At 38.7% G+C, this 22813-nt stretch overlaps 1 protein-coding gene and 1 pseudogene across 1 annotated transcript in view; both read right to left on the bottom strand.

Annotated features, from left to right (window-relative positions):
• Positions 1 to 22813, bottom strand: part of WASF3 (WAS protein family member 3) — a 137997-nt gene that overhangs the window by 105060 nt on the left and 10124 nt on the right. The window lies entirely within an intron of this gene.
• Positions 3612 to 4398, bottom strand: LOC112610963 (annotated as a pseudogene).

Raw genomic sequence — 22813 nt, 5'->3', positions numbered from 1 at the left:
TCAAAATAATCTTTAAAAAAAGAAATTTGACCAGGTATAGTGGCTCACACCTGTAATCCCAGCACTTTGGGAGGCCAAGACAGGCAGATTATTTGAGCTCAGGAGTTCAAGACCAGCCTGGGCAACATGGTGAAACCCCATCTCTTCTAAAAATACAAAAAATTAGCCAGGCATGGTGGTACATGCCCGTAATCCCAGCTACTCGGGAGGCTGAGGTGGGGGGATCAACTGAGCCCAGAAGTCAAGCTTGCAGGGAGCCAAGATTGTACCACTGCATTCCAGCCTGGGTGACAGGAGTGTGACCTTGCCTTAAAAAAAAAAAAAGAAAGAAATTTATGCCAGGTGTGGTGGCTCACGCAGGTAATTCCAACACTTTGGGAGGCCGAGGCAGGTTGATCACCTGAAGTCAGGAGTTCAAGACCAACCTGACCAACACGGAGAAACCCCATCTCTTCTAAAAATACAAAATTAGCCGGGTATGGTAACACATGCCTGTAATCTCAGCTACTTGGGAGGCTGAGGCAGGAGGATCGCTTGGACCCGGGAGGTGGAGGATGCAGTGAGCTGAGATCGTACCACTGCACTCCAGTCTGGGCAACAAGAGCAAAAACTCCATATGAAAAAAAAAAAAAAAAAAAAAAAAGAAAAAAGAAATTTCAAAACTACCATAAATAATTTGACCTGAGAATTAGGCAGCCCCCAAAATAAAACAAAAATATCAACAAGTAACAAAAAAAAAACATATGAAAACCAATACTTCAGGAATAATATCTGAATGCTAATTGTACCTACAAAAAGAAATATTAATCTAATGCTTGTCGAGTTTTAGACAAAGCCCATGGAAAGTTTAGCACCATTCATTGAGATTCAGGTGTTTCTGAAAAAGAACTGAACATCTTGAGAGAAGCAGAAAACTGCATGTGTTTTAAGTTATATTTTTCTACAGCACTTCTGACAAAAGAAAACCACAAAAGCCAACTTTTGGATGTATTCAAAAGATTCTATCCTAATACTCTAAAAGGTAAAAGTTGCAGATTTTTTTAATGAAAGATAATGGAAAGCAAAACATGCACAGTAAGAATTGTCTTAATTACTGGAAATGCAGGCACCTCTAATTTTCAATATCTAAGGTGGGGGTGTCTAATCTTTTGGTTTCCCTGGGCCACACTGGAAGAAGAAGAATTGTCTTGGGCCACACATAAAATACACTAACGATAGCTGATGAGCTAAAAATAAGTAAATAATAAATAAATCTCAAAAAAAAAAAATCTCGTAATGTTCTAAGAAAATTTACAAATTTATGTTGGGCTGCATTCAAAGCCATTCTGGGCCACATGCAGCCCATGGGCCACGGGTTGGACAAGCTTGATTTAAGGTTTCAGAAATACCATCATCCTAGGAAGCATCTTCAGCATGATTCAGTTTTGCTTTTTCTGAGCTCATTTATTCATTTCCCTTGCCAGTTCATTCATTTCTGATGACCAAGCATATTCAGTGCTCACACTAAACACCAGGAGCGCCATCCTCTGGTTTTAAAAAAAGGGTAAACACAAGGGTCTATACCATGAGCTGAACACTGGATGAGGGGGTCCGGGGGGCTGTTACACAGAGAATCATGTTGTTTCTTTTTTCTCTTTCAGGAATCCACTGAAACAAACCAAAAATGAAATAGTAAACTAGGCAAAGTGACACAATCTAGGTGAGATACCATTATATCTGCAAAACAACCCAAAAAGTAAACGTCTCTTCAGTAAAAGAATGCCACTACTTTCAACCTTACTTCCTATCCTTGGCACTTCAATTTAACATGTGTCTAGAACCAGACTACCCACCTATATATTTCATAGACTATTAAAATATTTGAATGTATTTGTCTGCTATCCAAAATTAACTAATGATAAGCAAAAAATAATTACTATAATTAATTTGTTAATAATAGTCATCACTATCTTTCCCCTTCTCTAGGCTTGGATATTTTATTTACTTTCGTATTTTAATCTAGTTTCTCTCTCTCTCTCTCTCCTTAAGGCAAGAGGATCACTTGAAGCCAGGATTCAAGACCAGCCTTAGCAGCATAGTGAGACTCTATCTCTAAAAAAAACTTTAAAAATTAGCCGGTCCTAGTGGCACACACCAGTAGTCCAAGCCACTCAGGAGGCTGAGGTGGGAGGCTTACCTGGGCCCAGAGGTTGGGGTTACAGTGAGCTATGATTGCACCATGGCACTCTAGCCTGGGCGACAGAGCTAGACCCTGTCTCAAAAAAAGAAAAAAGAAAGAAAAAAAAAAGGAAATGTATCCCAAGAATATAAGGTTGGCTTAATCTCCAAAAATCAATATAATAACTACTACCATAAAGGACAAAATCATATGATCATCTCAACAGAAAAAGCATTTCCCAAAATCCAATATCCATTCATGATTATTGATTTGTTAAAGAAAAGATGTTAAATGATATCAACAACAATACAGCATATACGTGTCAACGGAGACACAATGAGAAAGCTAAAGTAAAACACATGAAACAAAAGAAGTTTATTACTCATAGGTGCCAGAGAGGTTAGAGTGCCAAACAGAGACAGACAGGAGGTCCTGAGACAGGACAGGGAAGGAGCAGGAGGGAGAGGGAGAAAGAACTGTGGAACTACACCTTTGTTGAGGGACATTATTCCCTATGCTTTCCCTCAAGGGTTGTGAATCAGTTAAAGAAAACAAATGTGAATGGGAACTTATTCACATGACTCTGAGGATGACCATTAGGTTTTACTGTGGTTGGCAGCTCATGGTGTGTTGCATTTTGGGTCAGTGAGATGAGGCACAATTAGGCCATACTGCAAACAACCACAGGGAGGGTAGGTTCTAAGTAGGCCAAAGGTGACAGGACATGACTGAGTTACAAACAATTTATGTTAGGCCTAAAATGGATGCTAAGGTAGCAACTATATTAAACTTATCACAGTGATTAAAAACTCCTAGACTTAGAATAAAACTTCCTCAACCTGAGAAGTCGTCTACAAGAAAACAACTAACATCACGCTTAATGCTGAAGGACTGAATGCTTTCCCCCTGAAATCAGGAACGAAGGAGGAATATCTAATCTTATAATTTCTATGCAATATTGTAAAGGAAATTCTATCCAGTGCAGTAAGACAGGAGGAAAGAAAAGAAGCGGGGAAAGGAGGAGAAAGTATCTAGATTGGAAAAGAGGTAAAATTGTCTTGCTAGTCAATTTCATGATTACACATTTTATGATCCTATACATACAAAAGTCTAAGGAATCCACAATAAAACTACTAGAATTAAAAGACAAATTCAACAAAGTCACATGACACAAATTAATATAAAGAAATCAACTGCAGTGACTACAAAGAGGAAACCTAAGGGAGTTCCTCTGTGCTGATGGAACACTTCTGTAACTTGATGTGGTAGTGATTACATGAACCTATACATATGATTAAATTGCACAGAACACACAACTGAGTGCATGTATAAACTAGTGAAATCTGAATAAGGTCTACAGATTGTACCAATGTCAATTTCCTGTTTTTGATTTTTTTTGTTGTTGTTGTTCACAACTAGGACTCTTTACTTGCCATTATTGTAAGTCTGAACTTTAAACAGATCATTGGACTGGTGGTTCATATCCATCAGCTCATTCAACTTTAGCACCTATCTTGCTCCCAGTGGCTTTTCCAGAACTCCTGCCTTCACCGTGAAGCTCCTTGAGTTTTCCCAATTCAAACTTGGGCTTCTTCAGCATTTTTACTTTTCTAACGAAGACATCATGGAGAGGATGGATTGGCAAGCCTTTTCTATGTCTTTTCCAATGCTGTCTGGAATCAATTTATTGACTACTTCTTCCAAGTCCTTTTTCTGCACCTTCCAGGTCTTAACTTCCATCATTTTCTTCCGGATTTGGCAGACCTGTTGGTGCTGAGCATAAGAGGTCTTCCATATCTGATTGTTACTTTGTTTAGGAAAACCAACATAGAACAGACAAAGCAAGTAACCATCAGTAGTCCTGACATCAACACGAGCTTCAATCATTGTCTGCCATTTTTTGACCATGGAACACATTTTGTCATGGGTAAGATCCATGCCATGGAAGTCAGGAAGTTTCTGCCCTGAACATCTTCAGTAATCAGCTTGAATTTTCTAAATGCAATCTCATCATTCTGCAAATCAGCAAAACTCACTTCAAACACACAATCCTTGAGGTCATCAGATGCAATTTTGATTCCTTGGGTCCTGGTGACTAGCGTCTTCCCAATATTCCTTATATTGAACATAGCAGGTGCTTTCACATCATACCAATCTTTCTTAGAAAATGCATCAACCATTTTCTTCTTGGCTCCCTTTTTGCCTCCTTTCATAAGGCGTTTGTTCTTGCTAACCACCATGGTGCTGCTCAGAGAGCCAAAAGGGCGGTTCTGATAGTATACTGTAGTTAGTTATGTAGGATGTTACCACTGGAGGAAGCTGGGTAAAGAATACATAGAACCTCTGTGCACTATTTTTGCATTTCCGATGAGTCTATTATTGTTCCACAATAAAGTTATTTTTAAAGTTAACTGTATTTCTACATACTAGCAACAAACTATGAAAAACGAATATGATCTTCAGATGACTCTTTTCTGAAAACTTGGGAACCACTGACTTAGACCTCTTTCGAGATAGTAAGTACATAAGTTACATAAGCACATGATGTACCACAATCCAAACTATATCTCAATGAAGTTCCCAAACATTACAGTCTCCTGGCTATCATTTAAAATTTTCAAAGCCCATGTGCCACTACAGACCATCGCAATTTCTGAGACTAGGTCAAAGGCATCAGTACTTCTGAAATTCCCCACGTAAACCACTACTGTATGGAGAAACAATTCTCAAATTTATGTTTCAGGACCTCTTACAGTTCAAGACCCCAAGAGTAAAAACAGAAAAGGAAAAAAAAAAAAAAAGAAAGAAAGTAATGAAACAAAGGAGTGACTTGAACTCAGGAAAGAAACAAAAGAAAAAGTCATAGTACAGAAGGAATTAAGATGTCCAAGGGAGAATAATAGATTCAAATGAAAATTTTACAAAGGGCATTGAGGAAAAGTAGAAAAAGAACCATAAGAAAGTGAAATTTAAAAAGAAGTATGAAGGGTCAAAGTTGAAGTGAATAAAACAGAAATTAGGCAAAGAAGGTCAAACATTCATATAATTAGAAATACATATACCTCCAAGATACATATACATCAAACTCTGGAAGAAGATATTCAAAACACTAAAACAGAGTATTTAAAATAATACTCCAAGAAAACTTCCTGAAAATAAAAGACATGAATCTACACATTTTAAGAGCCAACTGGTGAAAAGTGACCAAGAACAAACTACCCCAAAAATGTAACCTAGTAAACTATTAGACTTTAAGCATATGAAAGATATCTTTGAGGCTTCCATGCTAAAAGATATCAGAGAATGATATCAGAGAATGAATCAGCCTGGCATCAGACTTAGCAAAGCAACATACAAAGCAAGATTAGTAGAAAATCATTCTTGAGAAGCCTAAGGGTGAGACTCTGTCTCAAATAAATAAATATTAAAAATAAGAAAAGATGCTAAATAAAAAGGATTGTATATCAAGCCAACCTGTCCTTCAACTAATGAGGCTAATAAAAAAAAAAAAAACTCTGAACAAGCAAGAACTCACAAAATACTTACACATGTATCTTTCCTGAGGGTTCTAATCCCTTTCTCAACCCAGGTTCATTATCTGGACCATAGGTGCAGAAAATGATCTGACTATGTTCTCAATTCCGCCAAGAACGGTACACAACTAATAAAATTCTAGATGCAAAGGAGAGACACTGATCCATTACATTCAATGGAACATCCGGGCTTGAGCTCCATCTAAACAAGGGATGACTAAAGAAACCTTAAGCAAAAGGACTGGTCACAAAGTGAGCATTTTATGTATTTAATTGTAGAACTAAGAATAAAAACAAGACAGGAAAACGATAAACTGTATATGTCCTGAAAAAATTTGAAAATGCAACTGAAATAATGGGAGGAAAGGGAAGAGGAAAAAGGAAAGAAAAAAAACATAAAATCATAAATCATTGTATGGTGAACAGATGAGAAGCAAAAGATGCCTTTTAAAAGTAGCATATAAGACGGTAAAAAGATAGGTTAAAAATGAGAAGGGGTTAAGGTACTACAAAAGGTACTAATTCAATGGTACTATTAGAAGAAAAACTTAGTCCCACCTTTCTGATTCCAAAAGAATTTTTAAAATTAAGAAAAACACATCAAATAATAAATGAATAAATATACCAAAATATAGACAGTAATTTAACACAATGACAGAATTGAGAAAAAACATATCAGTTATAACAATATGAATGAGTTTAACTTGCTTATTAAAAGAAAGATATTTTCAAATTTGCTTAGAAAGCAAAGACTATGCTGTATGTAAGAGACATACTTAAAATACAGTGATGCAAAAAGGCTAAAAATAAAGGAACAAAAATTGCCAGGTAAATAAAAATAATCAGACAAAAAAAAAAAAAAAACCAGACAAAAGTTATCTGAACAGACCTAACTACTTTTAAATACTAAAAGTTAATTTCACAATGCAGAATACATTATTAATCTCTATAAACTAAATAAATTATGGCTGATCCAAGAGTAAATAAATAAAAACACACCATAAATAAAACACAGTACTTGATACAAAGCAGAGCATAGGAAAAAAAAAGATATACACGATTTCAACAATATAACCAACAAAGCAGTTTTTCTGTATATATATAGAGACAGCAGTACACTCTGGTAACAGAGAATATAGCTTCTTGAACATTCACAGAAAGTTATACATTAAGGCACAAAGAAATCATTACTATATTCATAAAATGGAAATGCCGCAAAACATATCCTCTGATCACAGTGCAAAAACAAAACTAGAGGACCTTTTCAAGATGGCCGAATAGGAACAGCTCCAGCCTCCAGCTCCCAGTGTGAACGACACAGAAGACAGGTGATTTCTGCATTTCTAACTGAGGTACTGGGTTCATCTCACTGGGGTGTTTCAGACAGTGGGTGCAGGACAGTGCGTGCAGCCCACCGCGTGAAAGCCGAAGCAGGGCGAGGCATCGCCTCACCCAGGAAGCGCAAGGGGGAAGGGAATTCCCTTTCCTAGCCAAGGGAAACCATGACACACAACACCTGGAAAATCGGGTCACTCCCACCCGAATACTGTGCTTTACCAAGGGTCTTAGCAAACGGCACACCAGCAGATTATATCCCATGCCTGGCTCAGAGGGTCCCACGCCCATGGAGCCTCCCTCATTGCTAGCACAGCAGTCTGAGATGGAACTGCAAGGCTGCAGTGAGGCTGGGGGAGGGGTGTCCGCCATTGCTGAGGCTTGAGTAGATAAACAAAGCAGCAGGAAGCTTGAACTGAGTAGAGCCCACACGGCTCAAGGAGGCCTGCCTGCCTCTGTAGACTCCACCTCTGGGGACAGGGCATAGCCAAACAAAAGGCAACAGAAACCTCTGCAGATTTAAATGTCCCTGTCTAACAGCTTTGAAGAGAGTAGTGGTTCTCCCAGCACAGAATTTGAGATCGGAGAATGGACAGACTACCTGCTCAAGTGGGTCCCTGACCCTCGAGTAGCCTAACTGGGAGACACCCCTCACTAGGGGCAGACTGACACCTCACACCTCTGAGACGAAGCTTCCAGAGGAATGATAAGGCAGCAACATTTGCTGTTCAGCAATATTCACTCTTCTGCAGCTTCCGCTGCTGATACCCAGGCAAACAGGGTCTGGAGTGGACCTCAAGCAAATTCCAACAGACCTGCAACTGAGGGTCCTGACTGTTAGGAGGAAAACTAACAAACAGAAAGGACATCCACACCAAAACCCCATCTGTACGTCACCATGATCAAAGACCAAAGGTAGATAAAACCACAAAGATGGGGGAAAAGCAGTGCAGAAAAGCTGAAAAATCTAAAAATCAGAGCACCTCTCCCCCTCCAAAGGAATGCAGCTCTTCACCAGCAATGGAACAAAGCTGAACGGAGAATGACTTTGACGAGTTGAGACAAGAAGGCTTCAGATGATCAAACTTCTCCGAGCTAAAGGAGGAAGTTCGAACCCACTGCAAAGAAGCTAAAAACCTTGAAAAAAGATTTGACGAATGGCTAACTAGAATAACCAATGTAGAGAAATCCTTAAATGACCTGACAGAGCTGAAAACCATGACACGCAAACTACGTGACAAATGCACAAGCTTCAGTAACCAATTCGATCAACTGGAAGACAGGGTATCAGTGATTGAAGATCAAATTAATGAAATGAAGCGAGAAATTTAGAGAAAAAAAAGAGTAAAAAGAAATGAACAAAGCCTCCAAGAAATATGGGACTATGTGAAAAGACCAAATCTACATCTGATTGGTGTACCTGAAAGTGATGGGGAGAATGGAATCAAGCTGGAAAACACTCTGCAGGATATTATCCAGGAGAATTTCCCCAACCTAGCAAGGCAGGCCAACATTCAAATTCAAGAAATACAGAGAATGCCACAAAGATACTCCTCGAGAAGAGCAACTCCAAGACACATAATTGTCAGATTCACCAAAGTTGAAATGAAGGAAAAAAATCTTAGGGGCAGCCAGAGAGAAAGGTCGGGTTACCCACAAAGGGAAGCCCATCAGACTAACAGCAGATCGCTCAACAGAAACTCTACAAGCCAGAAGAGAGTGGGGGCCAATATTCAACATTCTTAAAGAATTTTCAACCCAGAATTTCATATCCAGCTAAACTAAGTTTCATAAGTGAAGGAGAAATAAAATCCTTTACAGAGAAGCGAATGCTGAGAGATTTTGTCATCACCAGGCCTGCCCTACAAGAGCTCCTGAAGGAAGCACTAAACATGGAAAGGAACAACCGGTACTAGCCACTGCAAAAACATGCCAAAATGTAAAGACCATCAATGCTAGGAAGAAACTGCATCAACTAACGAGCAAAATAACCAGCTAACATCATAATGACAGGATCAAGTTCACACATAACAACATTAACCTTAAATGTAAATGAGCTAAATGCTCCAATTAAAAGACACAAACTAGCAAATTGGATAAAGAGTCAAGACCCATCAGTGTGCTGTATTCAGGAGACCCATCTCATGTGCAGAGACACACATAGGCTCAAAATAAAGGGATGGAGGAAGATCTACCAAGCAAATGGATAACGAAAAAAGGCAGGGGTTGCAATCCTAGTCTCTGATAAAATAGACTTTAAACCAACAAAGATCAAAAGAGACAAAGAGGGCCATTACATAAGTAAAGGGATCAATTCAACAAGAAGAGTTAACTATCCTAAATATATATGCACCCAATACAGGAGCACCCAGATTCATAAAGCAAGTCCTTAGAGACTTACAAAGAGTCTTAGACTCCCACACATTAATAATGGGAGACTTTAACACCCCACTGTCAACATTAGACAGATCAACGAGACAGAAAGTTAACAAGGATATCCAGGAATTGAACTCAACTCTGCACCAAGAGGACCTAATAGACATCTACAGAACTCTCCACCCCAAATCAACAGAATATACATTCTTTTCAGCACCACATCACACTTATTCCAAAATTGACCACATAGTTGGAAGTAAAGCACTGCTCAGCAAATGTAAAAGAACAGAAATTATAACAAACTGTCTCTCAGACCACAGTGCCATCAAACTAGAACTCAGGATTAAGAAACTCAAACAGGCCAGGCGCGGTGGCTCAAGCCTGTAATCCCAGCACTTTGGGAGGCCGAGACGGGGGGATCACAAGGTCAGGAGATCGAGACCATCCTGGCGAACCCGGTGAAACCCCGTCTCTACTAAAAAAATAAAAAAACTAGCCGGGCGAGGTGGCGGGCACCTGTAGTCCCAGCTACTCGGGAGGCTGAGGCAGGAGAATGGCGTGAACCCAGGAGGCGGAGCTTGCAGTGAGCTGAGATCCGGCCATTGCATACCAGCCTGGGTGACAGAGCGAGACCCCGTCTCAAAAAAAAAAAAAAAAAAAAAAAGAAACTCAAACAAAACCACTCAACTACATGGAAACTGAACAACCTGCTCCTGAGTAACTACTGGGTACATAACGAAATGAAGGCAGAAATAAAGATGTTCTTTGAAACCAGTGAGAACAAAGATACAACATACCAGAACCTCTGGGACACATTTAAAGCAGTGTGTAGAAGGAAATTTAAATGCCCACAAGAGAAAGCAGGAAGGATCTAAAACTGACACCCTAACATCACAATTTAAAAAACTAGAGAAGCAAGAGCAAACACATGCAAAAGCTAGCAGAAGGTAAGAGAAAACTAAGATCAGAGCAGAACTGAAGGAGAGAGACATACAAAAAACCCTTCAAAAAATAAATGAATCCAGCTGGTTTTTTTGAAAACATCAACAAAATTGATAGACCGCTAGCAAGACTAATAAAGAAGAAAAGAGAGAAGAATCAAATAGATGCAATAAAAAATGATAAAGGGGATATCACCACCGACCCCACAGAAATACAAACTACCATCAGAGAATACTATAAACACCTCTACGCAAATAAACTAGAAAGCTTAGAAGAAATGGAGAAATTCCTAGACACATACACTCTCCCAAGACTAAACCAGGAAGAAGCTGAATCCCTGAATAGACCAATAATAGGCTCTGAAATTAAGGCAATAATTAACAGCCTACCAACCAAAAAAAGTCCAGGACCAGAGAGATTCACAGCCACATTCTACCAGAGGTACAAGGAGGAGCTGGTACCATTCCTTCTGAAACTATTCCAATCAATAGAAAAAGACAGAATCCTCCCTAACTCATTTTATGAGGCCAGCATCATCCTGATACCAAAGCCTGGCAGACACACAACAAAAAAAGAGAATTTTAGACCAATATCCCTGATAAACATCGATGCAAAAATCCTCAATAAAATACTGGCAAACCAAATCCAGCAGCACATCAAAAAGCTTATCCACCATGATCAAGTGGGCTTCATCCCTGGGATCCAAGGCTGGTTCAACATACGCAAATCAATAAACATAATCCAACATATAAACAGAACCAAAGACAAAAACCACATGATTACCTTAATAGATGCAAAAAAGGCCTTTGACAAAATTCAACAGCCCTTCATGCTAAAAACTCTCAATAAATTCGGTATTGATGGGACATATCTCAAAATAATAAGAGCTATTTATGACAAACCCACAGCCAATATCATAGTGAATGGGTAAAAACTGGAAGCATTCCCCTTGAAAACTGTCACAAGACAGGGATGTCCTCTCTCACCACTCCTATTCAACATAGTGTTGGAAGTTCTGGCCACAGCAATCAGGCAAGAGAAACAAATAAAGGGTATTCAATTAGGAAAAGAAGAAGTCAAATTGTCCCTGTTTCCAGATGACATGATATATATTTAGAAAACCCCATCGTCTCAGCCCAAAATCTCCTTAAGCTGATAAGCAACTTCAGCAAAGTCTCAGGATACAAAATCAATGTGCAAAAATCACAAGTATTCTTACACCAATAACAGACAAACAGAGAGTCAAATCATGAATGAACTCCTATTCACAACTGCTTCAAAGGGAATAAAATACCTAGGAATCCAACTTACAAGGGATGTGAAGGACCTCTTCATGGAGAACTACAAACCACTGCTCAATGAAATAAAAGAGGACACAAACGAATAGAAGAACATTCCATGCTCATGGATAGGAAGAATCAATATCGTGAAAATGGCCATACTGCCCAAGGTAATTTTACAGATTTAATGCCATCCCCATTAAGCTACCAATGACTTTCTTCACAAAATTGGAAAAAACTACTTTAAAGTTCATATGGAACCAAAAAAGAGCCTGCATTGCCAGGACAATCCTAAGCCAAAAGAACAAAGCTGGGAGGCACCATGCTACCTGACTTCAAACTATACTACAAGGCTACAGTAACCAAAACAGCATGATACTTTTACCAAAACAGAGATACAGACCAATGGAACAGAACAGAGCCCTCAGAAATAATACCAAACATCTACAACCATCTGATCTTTGACAAACCTGACAAAAACAAGAAATGGGGAAAGGATTCCCTATTTAATAAATGGTGCTGGGAAAACTGGCTAGCCGTATGTAGAAAGCTGAAACTGGATCTCTTCCTTACACCTGATACAAAAATTAATTCAAGATGGATTAGAGACTTAAATGTTAGACCTAAAACCATAAAAACCCTAGAAGAAAACCTAGGCAATACCATTCAGGACACAGGCATGGGCAAGGACTTCATGTCTAAAACACCAAAAGCAATGGCAACAAAAGTCAAAATTGACAAATGGGATCTAATTAAACTAAAGAGCTTCTGCACAGCAAAAGAAACTACCATCAGAGTGAACAGGCAACCTACAGAATGGTAGAAAAGTTTTGCAATCTACTCCTCTGACAAAGGGCTAATATCCAGAACCATAGAAGAACTGAAGAAAAGTTATCACACTACCCTCCCCCAAAAAACCCAGATGATATCAAAAGGCAAGTCTATCAAACCTATTCAAACCAGATAATCCCAATATTACATCAATTTTTCAAAACATGAAAAAATATTCCCAAATCCTTTTTTATAAATCAAGTGTAATATTAATAACTGAACCTGTGATCACACAAACTAGGAACATTACAAACCAATATCACATATGAATATTAATGCCAAATTCTGAAATAAAATATTAACAGACTCCAACACCACATTAAGAGTTTGTACCAGGCCAGGAGCGGTGGCTCGCACCTGTAATCTCAGCACTTTGGGAGGCTGAGGCAGGTGGATCACTTGAGGTCAGGAGTTCATGATCAGCCTGGCCAACATGATGAAACTCCATCTCTACTAAAAATACAATAATTAGCCAGGCATGGTGGTACATGCCTGTAGTCTCAGCTATTCAGGAGACTGAGGCAGGAGAATCACTTGAAACTGGGAGGCCGAGGTTGCAGCGAGCCAAGATCACGCCACTGTACTCCAGTCTGGGTGACAGAGCGAAACTCCATCTTAAAAAAAGAGTTTATACCAGGAATGCAAGAATGATTCTGATTGGGAAATCTAGTAATATAATTCACCATATTCATAAGTCTAACAAGAAAGTCATACAATTGCCTCCATAGGAGGCTGAAAAAGCCCTTGACAAAGTTCAGTATTCATTCCTAATATATATATAGAATAAATAGGAGTAGATGCATACCTTCTTAACACAACTTAAGACAGAACAAGAATGAATTAGGGGTAAGAGCATGTGCATGCATGCACACACACACGGTGAGAGCAAGTGCCAACATTAGGGCAAATTCGACACACACTCCCATTAAGGTCAGGAACGAATGCCCACTACCTTTTCCATTACTTAACATTTTTCTGAAGGTATTCACCAAGGCAATTAGACAACAGAGAACAATTAAAGGCACAAACAATGGCAAAAAAAGAAAAACAACTCTCTATTGGTTGATGATATGTTAGTAAACCTGAAAAACTCCCGGAATCAATGACAAAATTAACTCAAACAATTAAAGAATTCAGCAAGGTAGCAAGACATAAACAAACGAGTCTTCACATACACAAAGAATAACCAGTTAGAATGCAAAATGGAACAGAAAATTCCATTTATAACAGCAACAAAATACTTAGGAATAAACAATAAGAAATGTTCAAAACCTATACAAAGAAATCTATAACTTTATACACACCTGAAAGGCACATGAAAGTAAACTTGAACATTCGACTGTTCTTGGCTAAGACATCACAACTTGGCCAGGTTGTCAGAGTTTATTTATAAATATAAAGCAATTCCAATAAAAATTACACAGCTTTTTAATGGAGCTAAACAAATTGATGCTGAAGTTCATGTGGAAAAGCAAACACAAAAGAACAGCTCAGTAAATGTTGCAAGGGAGGAGCTAAGAGGGAGAAATGCCCTTTCCAAATATTAAAACAAAGCCTCATGATTAAAATTGTGTGATTAAAATTGTGTGAACAGCATATGAACAGACAGACCAACAGAATGAAATGGAACGCCCAAAAACAGACCCAACTACATACAGAAATCTAATATACAGCAATGGTGGCATCACTAATAACCGGGTAAAGATGAACTTCATAAATGGTGTTGGTACGACTCAATCACTTGTCGGAAGAAGACAAAATCAGATCTATTCCTCACACCATACATACCAGAATAAACCTGCAGTGTATCATAAATCTAAACGCAAAAAATGAAAACTACTCAAGTACTAGAATAAAATACTGGTGAATCCCTCTACAAATAATATGACCTTGACTCAAAACCCATGCCCAATTCAATTAAAGAAAAGCTTGATAAATCTGACTACATGAAAATAAAATATTTTGCATGGGGAAAAAAATCAGAAAAGTCAAAACTAGGAGAAATACTGTAACACATATCAAAGGAATACTATTCCTAAGGCCAAAAAAAAATCTTTTTTAATGAACAGAAAAGGTGCAAAACTTCTATAGAAAAAAAAAAATAGGCAATAGACAATTCTCAAAATAATGTAAAAATTTCCCTTGAACATAAAGGATGCTCAACTTTAGTCATAATAAAGGAAATAAATATAATTAAACTACACAAAGATTTTTTACCCATTAGATTGGCAAAAATCTGAAGGCTTCACAATATACTCTAACTAGCAGGCTATAAAGAAACGGGGACTCATACACTGCTCAGAGTAATGTAAAATGGTACAGTCTCTATGGAGGGGAATTCAGCAGTGCCTAACAAGATTACACATACATTTATCCTTCAACCCAGAAATCCAACTTTGAGGACTTTATCTCCAAATCAAACCTCCTGCAATATAAAAATATATACACAAGGTTATTCATAGCCACATTATTTGTACCATAATTGCAAAATATTGGAAGCTACCTAAATGTCCAAACACATGAAGACTGGTGACTAAACTGTATCATATTCACACTATGTGAATAGCACTACACAGCTATAAAATTATGAGGAAGAGCTCTGGAATCTGATGAAGAGTAATTTCTAGACTATATTTTAAGTGAAAAAAAGCAAAGTGCAACAGAACTTATACAGTATGCCACCTGTTTTTGAAAACAAGGTAAATAAGAAAACATACATGTACTGTCTTAAAAGAAACTAGAAAAGTTGATTATTTACAAGAGGGAGAAAGGACATGGTCAAAGGGATGTGAGAGGGAGTGACACTTCTCTGAAACTACACGGTTTCTGTAGTTTTGTATTAGATTATGTTAAAAAGAAAATCAAATCAACAAGGATCCTAAAACAAATGATCAATGTATACTTTTTGGTTTTTTTGAGACAGAGTTTTGCTCTTGTCGCCCAGGTTGGCGTGCAATGGCACGATCTCAGCTCACTGCAACCTCCGCCTTCTGGGTTCCAGCGATTCTATTGCCTCAGCCTCCTAAGTAGCAGGGATTACAGGCGCCCGCCACCACACCCGGCTAATTTTTTTGTAATTTTAGTACAGATGGGGTTTCACCACGTTGGCCAGGCTGGTCTCAAACTCCTGTGAGACCAGTGATCCGCCAGCCTTGGCCTCCCAAAGTCCTGGGATTAAAGGTGTGAGCCACCATGCCCGGCCAATCAAGGTCTAATTTAAATGAATAACAAAATCACATTTAAGGGAAAACTTGTCCATTTAACCTAAAGTTAAAATGTATAAAATGTATAAAGCATAAATGTGAATAACATCTTGTTAAAAATCTCTACCGCCTCTAGGATCTTTTAGGATGTTCTCTTTTTAATGGCTGACATTGGTAATTCGTGCCTTTCATCTTTTATTAATCTCACCAAATTGATAGATATCATCAATCTTTTCAATAGAACTAGTACTGCAGATGTTCTCTACTGTATATTTATTTTCTATTCTATCAATTTCTCCTTGTTTAATGTCTACTTCCTCTGGGTTTAGTATGCTGTTCCTGTCTAACTTCTTAAAACTGATGTTCAGATCACTGAATATTTTTCAGGCTTTCTTCTTTCCTAACACATGCATGTAAGGCTATAAACTTTCCTCTGAGTATGACTTTAGCTGCACCCCACAAATTTTTATATACTGTATTTTCATATTAATTCTAATCAACATATTTTGTAAAATTTTCTAATTCTCACTGTAGTATCTTCTTTGATCATGGGATACTTAGAAAAGGTTTTCTAGTTACCTTTTACTATTGATTTTAGTTTAATTTATAGAACACTCTGAATTCAATCTTCTAAAATATATTCAAACTTGCTTTTGCCAACAAGCTGATAGATACCATCTAGTCTATTTACAAAGAATGTGTATTCTGCAGTTAGGTACAACATCTAGACAGACTGAGGCAATTTTATTAATTGCGTTGTTCAAATCATCTACATCCTTTGTTCTATCAGTTGCAGAGAAAGTGCAAAAAAAAAAAACACTTCCCTCTATGATTGTGATTTTATTTTCTCTCCCTACTTCTTTTTAAACCAATATTATAATAACTAAAATTCTCTCTAAATGATCTAGACACCCCATTATAGAAAACAGAAAGGTGAATGTCATCTTCTACGCTAATTTAAAACAGCAGCAATTTGTTCAACTAATTATCCAAAATAGCTTACTATCACCTATCCCAAAAATAAAATCACTTTTACAGACATCCTCCAAAGTTTAATTGGGTCATATCCAATAACTCCAGATAGTAGACCAATTTGCTTAATTACTGAGACGTATATTGTGCAACTAATTCATACTGCCAAGCATACAGGGAAAGTAGCAATACTCTACAATACATTCCACGGACAAATTACTGAGACTTTTCTACAGTCCTACGGTACTAACTTTCCCAAACCAAAATTACTTTGGTTCTGCTCTCTGGCAAAGATGGCAAATATTTCACCCTTCAGTTCCTGTGGTGGTGTATCCTGCTGAGCTGAGATACCACCTTAACATCACTCTTACACAATGCTCCAGACCACCTTAACATCACTCTAACACAATGCTCCAGACTGCAATTGTTGGCACTGTCATGCGACCTAAAAGCCACCAACCACTCATCTCTGGATGAGTACTTGCTCACGTGGTTAACAGGTGGGGAAAATTCCTGCATGCAAGTAGTCCTTCCAAGAATCTCAGAGCCCTGATATATAATCAGAGTCTTGATCAGCGCCCTCCAAGTTCTCAGGTCAAGGTGTCACCTTTGGTTTGGATCAGTTATCCCTCCCATGCCATCCCAGGGCACCTTTTGCTTCTCTGTCAGCAGCAGTGCATTACAGTGATCTCTTTCTTCTGCTATTCTACTAACACCTCCTCGAGGCAGGAACCACTGATTCATCCAACAGCCACGGCACTTAGCAATGCCTACCTAGCACACAGACACCCACCTTCTACCTTCGTCCCCTATCTATCCTCTACACAAGAGTCCTAGTGATCCTCTTACAATCTCACTCAAATGACATCATTTCCCTACTCAAAACTTTGCAATGGTCTTTCATCTCACTCAGAATAAAATCCAAAGTGCACCACAGTCTATACGGCCTTACACAATCTGGCCCTTTAACACCTCTGTCACTATGCATCCTCCTAGCCAACCCCCTATTCACACTGCCCTCCCTGCTGCTACTCAGGTACCTCAAGGGGGCACTTTCTGTTTCTCCCCAAATAAGGCTCATTCCCAAAATATCTGCCCAGCTGGTTCACTCCTTCACTTTCGTTTGTATCTCTGTTCAAATGTTATCTCACATAGGTTTCCCTGACCACCTTATCAAAAATGGCAGTCTCTCATACTCTCTCTTTACGTGCTTTACTCTCTTACTATATATATATACACACACACACACACATATGTATATATGCATACATATATACACACACACATACACACACATATACACACTAGGCTATATACTAAAGAAAGCAAAGAAAGCATAGTAAAGAAAGCAAAGCAAGTGAGAGGAGAGATATATATATTTATTTTTAACATGTTTATTAGCTTTCTCCCCTACTACAATGTGAGCCCCATCAGAAAAGAGAGAAAATACATTCTCCAAAACAAGAGTCAGGAATTTTTAGTGTAAAGGGACAGATAGTAATTATGTCGTACTGTGTTTAAGTTAGCCTCTGTTGCCACCACTCACCCCATCAGCTCTGTCTTGCAGCACTAAAGCAGCCCCAGATGAGAAATAGAAGAACAGACATGTCTGTATTACAACACAATTTTCCTTACAAAATCAGGCAAAGAGCCAGTTGTGGCCCACAGGCTGTAGTTCACCAACCCCTGATCTAGAACAAGCTTGCCACGCAGGATATTGATTTTGAACTAACCAATCATCTCTCCCTTGGTCTCTAAAGCTACCTTTAATTGACAAAATACTGGCACTCCAAGCGCATCAGTAACAGTAACTTCAAACTGTCTTCTATACATCTTTCACCAAAAAATCCACCTGAGATCATTTATTTTCCTGAATGACTATTTGAGGGATATGAAGTGTGCTTATTCTCACAACTAGAAAATATGTAATAAACCATGTCAGTTTGATCCTCCACAGAATTGTTTTTGATTGTTGTACTTTCACTTTATTTAAGGACATGATAAACAGCCAAACAAGAACCACTCTTCAATGTACCACATGAATGCCACTGAGCACACCACCTACTACACCTTTCAATGTAACCAATTCAAAGCCCCAAGTGTGAAATGGGGGACATATTAAGGAAAAGAAACCAGTATGTTCTTTATCCATGGTGAAACTGACAGCATACAGCTGAGGATGATTTCCTTTCACTGTGGCCACCAGGATGCTCACCCAAGTTTCCAGTCAGACTGGGGCAGAGACTAGCTATGCTGCCAATCCCCATGACCTCTCTTCTCCTGGGGCGTATAGCTCTGCTATGTGTCTAGCCTAAAGTAAGTTAAGAAAGACCATGTCTGAGTACGGCTAGTAGGATGAGAAGCAATGTGTGCTGGTCTATAAAAACCTCCCACAGGACTGTCCTCATTCCCCACCCACTGGCTGAACTGAGCAGGTTCCCTGTTCTTATAGGAGGCTAAGTCACAAGGTGGAAAAGGGCTGACTATCTGAACAGCCATGTGGACACCTAACCCATGACGACCCCAACATAAGCTTCCACATGGGTGAAAAACAGATGCTTCTTGCTCTGAGTCACTGAAATCTTGCAGTTATTAAAGCAGTCCTCATGTCTTAAACACTGACCACGGAGACTAGAACTTTATTGAAAATACAGGTTTTGTTGTATTCATTTTTGGTCCTTATATACTCTTGATTCTCATTCTTTATATTTAGCTTTATTATTATAAGCATTTCCTATAAGCGAATCCAGATCTTCATTTAATGACAGACGAGAGAAAAGCCTCCATTGCTTATGTTCAATAAATCATCTCAAATAACAAAAATCTGAATAAAGTACATATTCCACTTAAAACTCTATTTGTAACCTTCATTTACACACAGTTTATCTAAGTTATGTAACTGTTCAAAAAGAGAATGCTAAGTAAGTATTAAAATGCAGGGCAATACTGTCTCAAATGAAAGCTGACGATCATCAGAAACAAAATAGCCTAAGAAATAAAACCACAAATTTCTAAACTCCTGTGTGGCAAGAAAAAGTAACCATAATCATAGCTTAATGTAAAGTAGCTGTTCTAAACTCTTCGGTGCCTAATCCCTACACAATTCTTTTAAATGACGATCTGAAGTTTTGTAGTTTTCATAATTTTTTTTTTTTTTGAGGGGTGGGAACTGGACATGTCAGAAATGGAAGAAGTTTTCAATGAATGTTTTGTAACACAATGGACAAACAGCAGAGAAGCTATAAAGATTTCAATTACAGCTCAGGCATCAAGTTCATTTTCATTGATAAACTTTGTAACCATTCTAAATTGCAATGTCAACTTTTGAAAAGGAGTAACTTTTAATAATCTTCCTCCCTGGGATATCTCAAAGAAGAATTCACATTCTAGGGAAGCCTTGGGAAACAAATGCTGTTTGCAGTACGTAATTAAAATCTGAAGACAGGTGTTTGGGGAATGAGGGGGTTTCTGTGTGTTTCTGGGTTTCTGATCAAAATCCAGGATAATTAACTCCAAAAGATATATGACAAATACTACAGAAAACCAAGAATGGAGATATATTTTAAAATCTACAGGGCTCGTTATTTTTTTAACGTGTTTTTACATTTATATTGAAAACAGACGTGTTCTATATTGGAAAATTACAATATTTCTGCCAAAGTTAAGATCTTACTTTTGAAGAGATGTAAAGTCAGTCTCTTCCTTCTCATTCTAAACTGTGCAACAGCCACAACCTCTCTCAGAACAATATAAACATACTCGTAAGTTGCTCCCTCTCTCTTTACCATCTTTCTGGTTAACGGCACCCCTCAACTTGTACTGGAGTTTCTCCCATGTACCACGGGAAGCAAGTGAAATTCATGAGCCCTTCCATAAACATTAATTCTTTTTTTTTTTTTTTTTTTTTTTTCTTGAGGCAGAGTCTCACTCTTTTGCCCAGGCTGGTGTGATCTCAGCTCCCTGCAGCCTCCACCTCCTTCCGGGTTCAAGCCGAGATAGCACCATGGCCTACAGTCTGGGCAACAGAGTGAGACCCTGTTTAAACCATACATTAATTCTAATATTAGGATAGACTATGCCCCAGCAAAGTGCTGCAAAGCCAATTCAGAGCTGAAACCTGCCTAGGTAATATCCTAACACAGGACTATGTAACAAAACAGGCCAAAACACACACACACACAAACACACACACAACCTTGTCTTGTACATATTTTGAGAAGTTAGAAAATAAGTGATGTTAGTAGAGCAAAACGGCTGAGACCATACTGTGTAAACTACCCAGCAGTGATCAAGTCCTGCTTATTATATAATCATGAATCAAAACACATAACATTTTCAGTCAATGTAAAAATATCTGTTGAGTATCTACTACGTGCAAAGAATGAACCACTTCATCCATTACCTGATAAAGTAACGGCCACATTGATTCCAGTTCACAGTCAATCATACCCATACTTTGGTACTGCAATATAATTTCACGGAGCATCTCGAGAGCACAAAATGGATAACAGCTCTCAATGAGAGGATGCTATGAGATGAACTAAAATGCAACTGCCACAGCATGCTAATAAAACCTTCAGCACGCACCAGAGCAACTTTAAAAAATCCAATTCAGCTTTCAACTGCTAGAAAACAAGTATTCCAAGATCAAAGATCACAAAGGCTGTGCGAGGACAGCCAGTGGGAGAAGGCACCAAGTGTTACCATAGTGAATTAAGAGCAAGACCTAAATGAAGGTCTGTATATGACTACGACATTCAAGAGGTTATCTGACAAGCTGGGACACACGACGCACAGATTACATACAAGGCACCACCCTATGTGGTTCCTGCCAACAAGGAGTTTGTGAACTAGTTAGCAAGATACTGTATCCTGTTTTACCTCACTTGAATATAAGCTTTCTGAGGGCAGCAGCTTGGTCATGTTAAACATTCTTATCACCGCTAACTAGAACAGTGCCTCAGACATAGTTGGCATACAAACATGTGTGGGCTGACTTGAGTACCTAAGCAAAAACTAAAAGAAGGAAAAAATTAAAATACCAAAAAGGTTCAAGAACATATAACACAACAGAAGACATCTTTAGATCAATTTCAAGACCACTGCTCCAAGGTCAGAGGGCACCCTAAGAAAAGGTCCCAGGGAAACTTCAGAAAGTACAAAGTTGAGAAGTCATTCCAGATGCTGAGCTCAGAGCCAAGGCCTAGAAGCCCCGGAAGACCTAAAAGATGAGAAATACCCTAGAATGTCGTGATGTTTAAAATGTTTCAAAATTTTAAAAAGAAAAAACAAAAAAGTCAGAAGAAAAGAGCTAATCTCCCAGAGAAGAAGCACATGTGCAGGCAGAAAGAGGAAACAGAAGCATCTTTGGCTCCAAAGCTGAAATCTAAGTGTGGAAAAACTATTCATTGTTTTTGTTTTTTTTTTTATTTGAGAGGGAGTCTCACTCTGTCGCGAGTAAAACAGTGGCACGATCTCAGCTCACTGCAAGCTCCGCCCCCCGGGTTCAGGTAATTCTCCTGCCTCACCCTCTCCAGCAGCTGGGATTACAGGTGTGTGCCGCCACAACTGGCTAATTTTTGTTTTTTAAGTAGAGACAGGGTTTCACCATGTTGGCCAGGCTGTTCTCGAACTCCTGACCTCAGGTGATCAGCCTCCCAAAGTGCTGGGATTACGGGTGTGACCACCACACCAGGCATTAGTGTGGAAAAATTATTCTAATCTATAAACATCTATGAAGTCAGGGGCGGGGCAACACTTTGGGAGGCCAAGGTGGGAGGACTGCTTGAGCCCAGGAGTTCAAGACCAGCTTGGGCAACATAGCAAAACACCATCTCTACAAAAAATAAAAATAAAAACATATATGAAGATAGGTGGATAGGCTCTGGTGCAAAACTGGCACTGAGGTAAGTAGCAGAAAACAACGCTGGCAGGAGTGTATTCTGTCAGAACAGGACAGCAAAGGAGGACAGTCAGTCACAAAGACATCATGACCTGGAGCCACACCAGCACCTAGGAAAGTCCAGGCTGGGAAGCGGCTGTCCTGCAAAGGAACAACCAGTCCTCGGAAAAGCATGTCTTGAGAAAGGAAGACAAAAGGTGTTCTTAAGACAAAACAAAAAAAGAGAAAATAGTCACTGCTAGAAAGAAAAGAGAAGGGAGGGGAAGGGAAAGGAGGGGAAG

The sequence above is a fragment of the Theropithecus gelada genome, chromosome 17 (genome assembly GCF_003255815.1).
Source record: "Theropithecus gelada isolate Dixy chromosome 17, Tgel_1.0, whole genome shotgun sequence".
NCBI lineage: Eukaryota > Metazoa > Chordata > Mammalia > Primates > Cercopithecidae > Theropithecus > Theropithecus gelada.
This window is presented reverse-complemented; position numbering and strand designations above follow the sequence as displayed.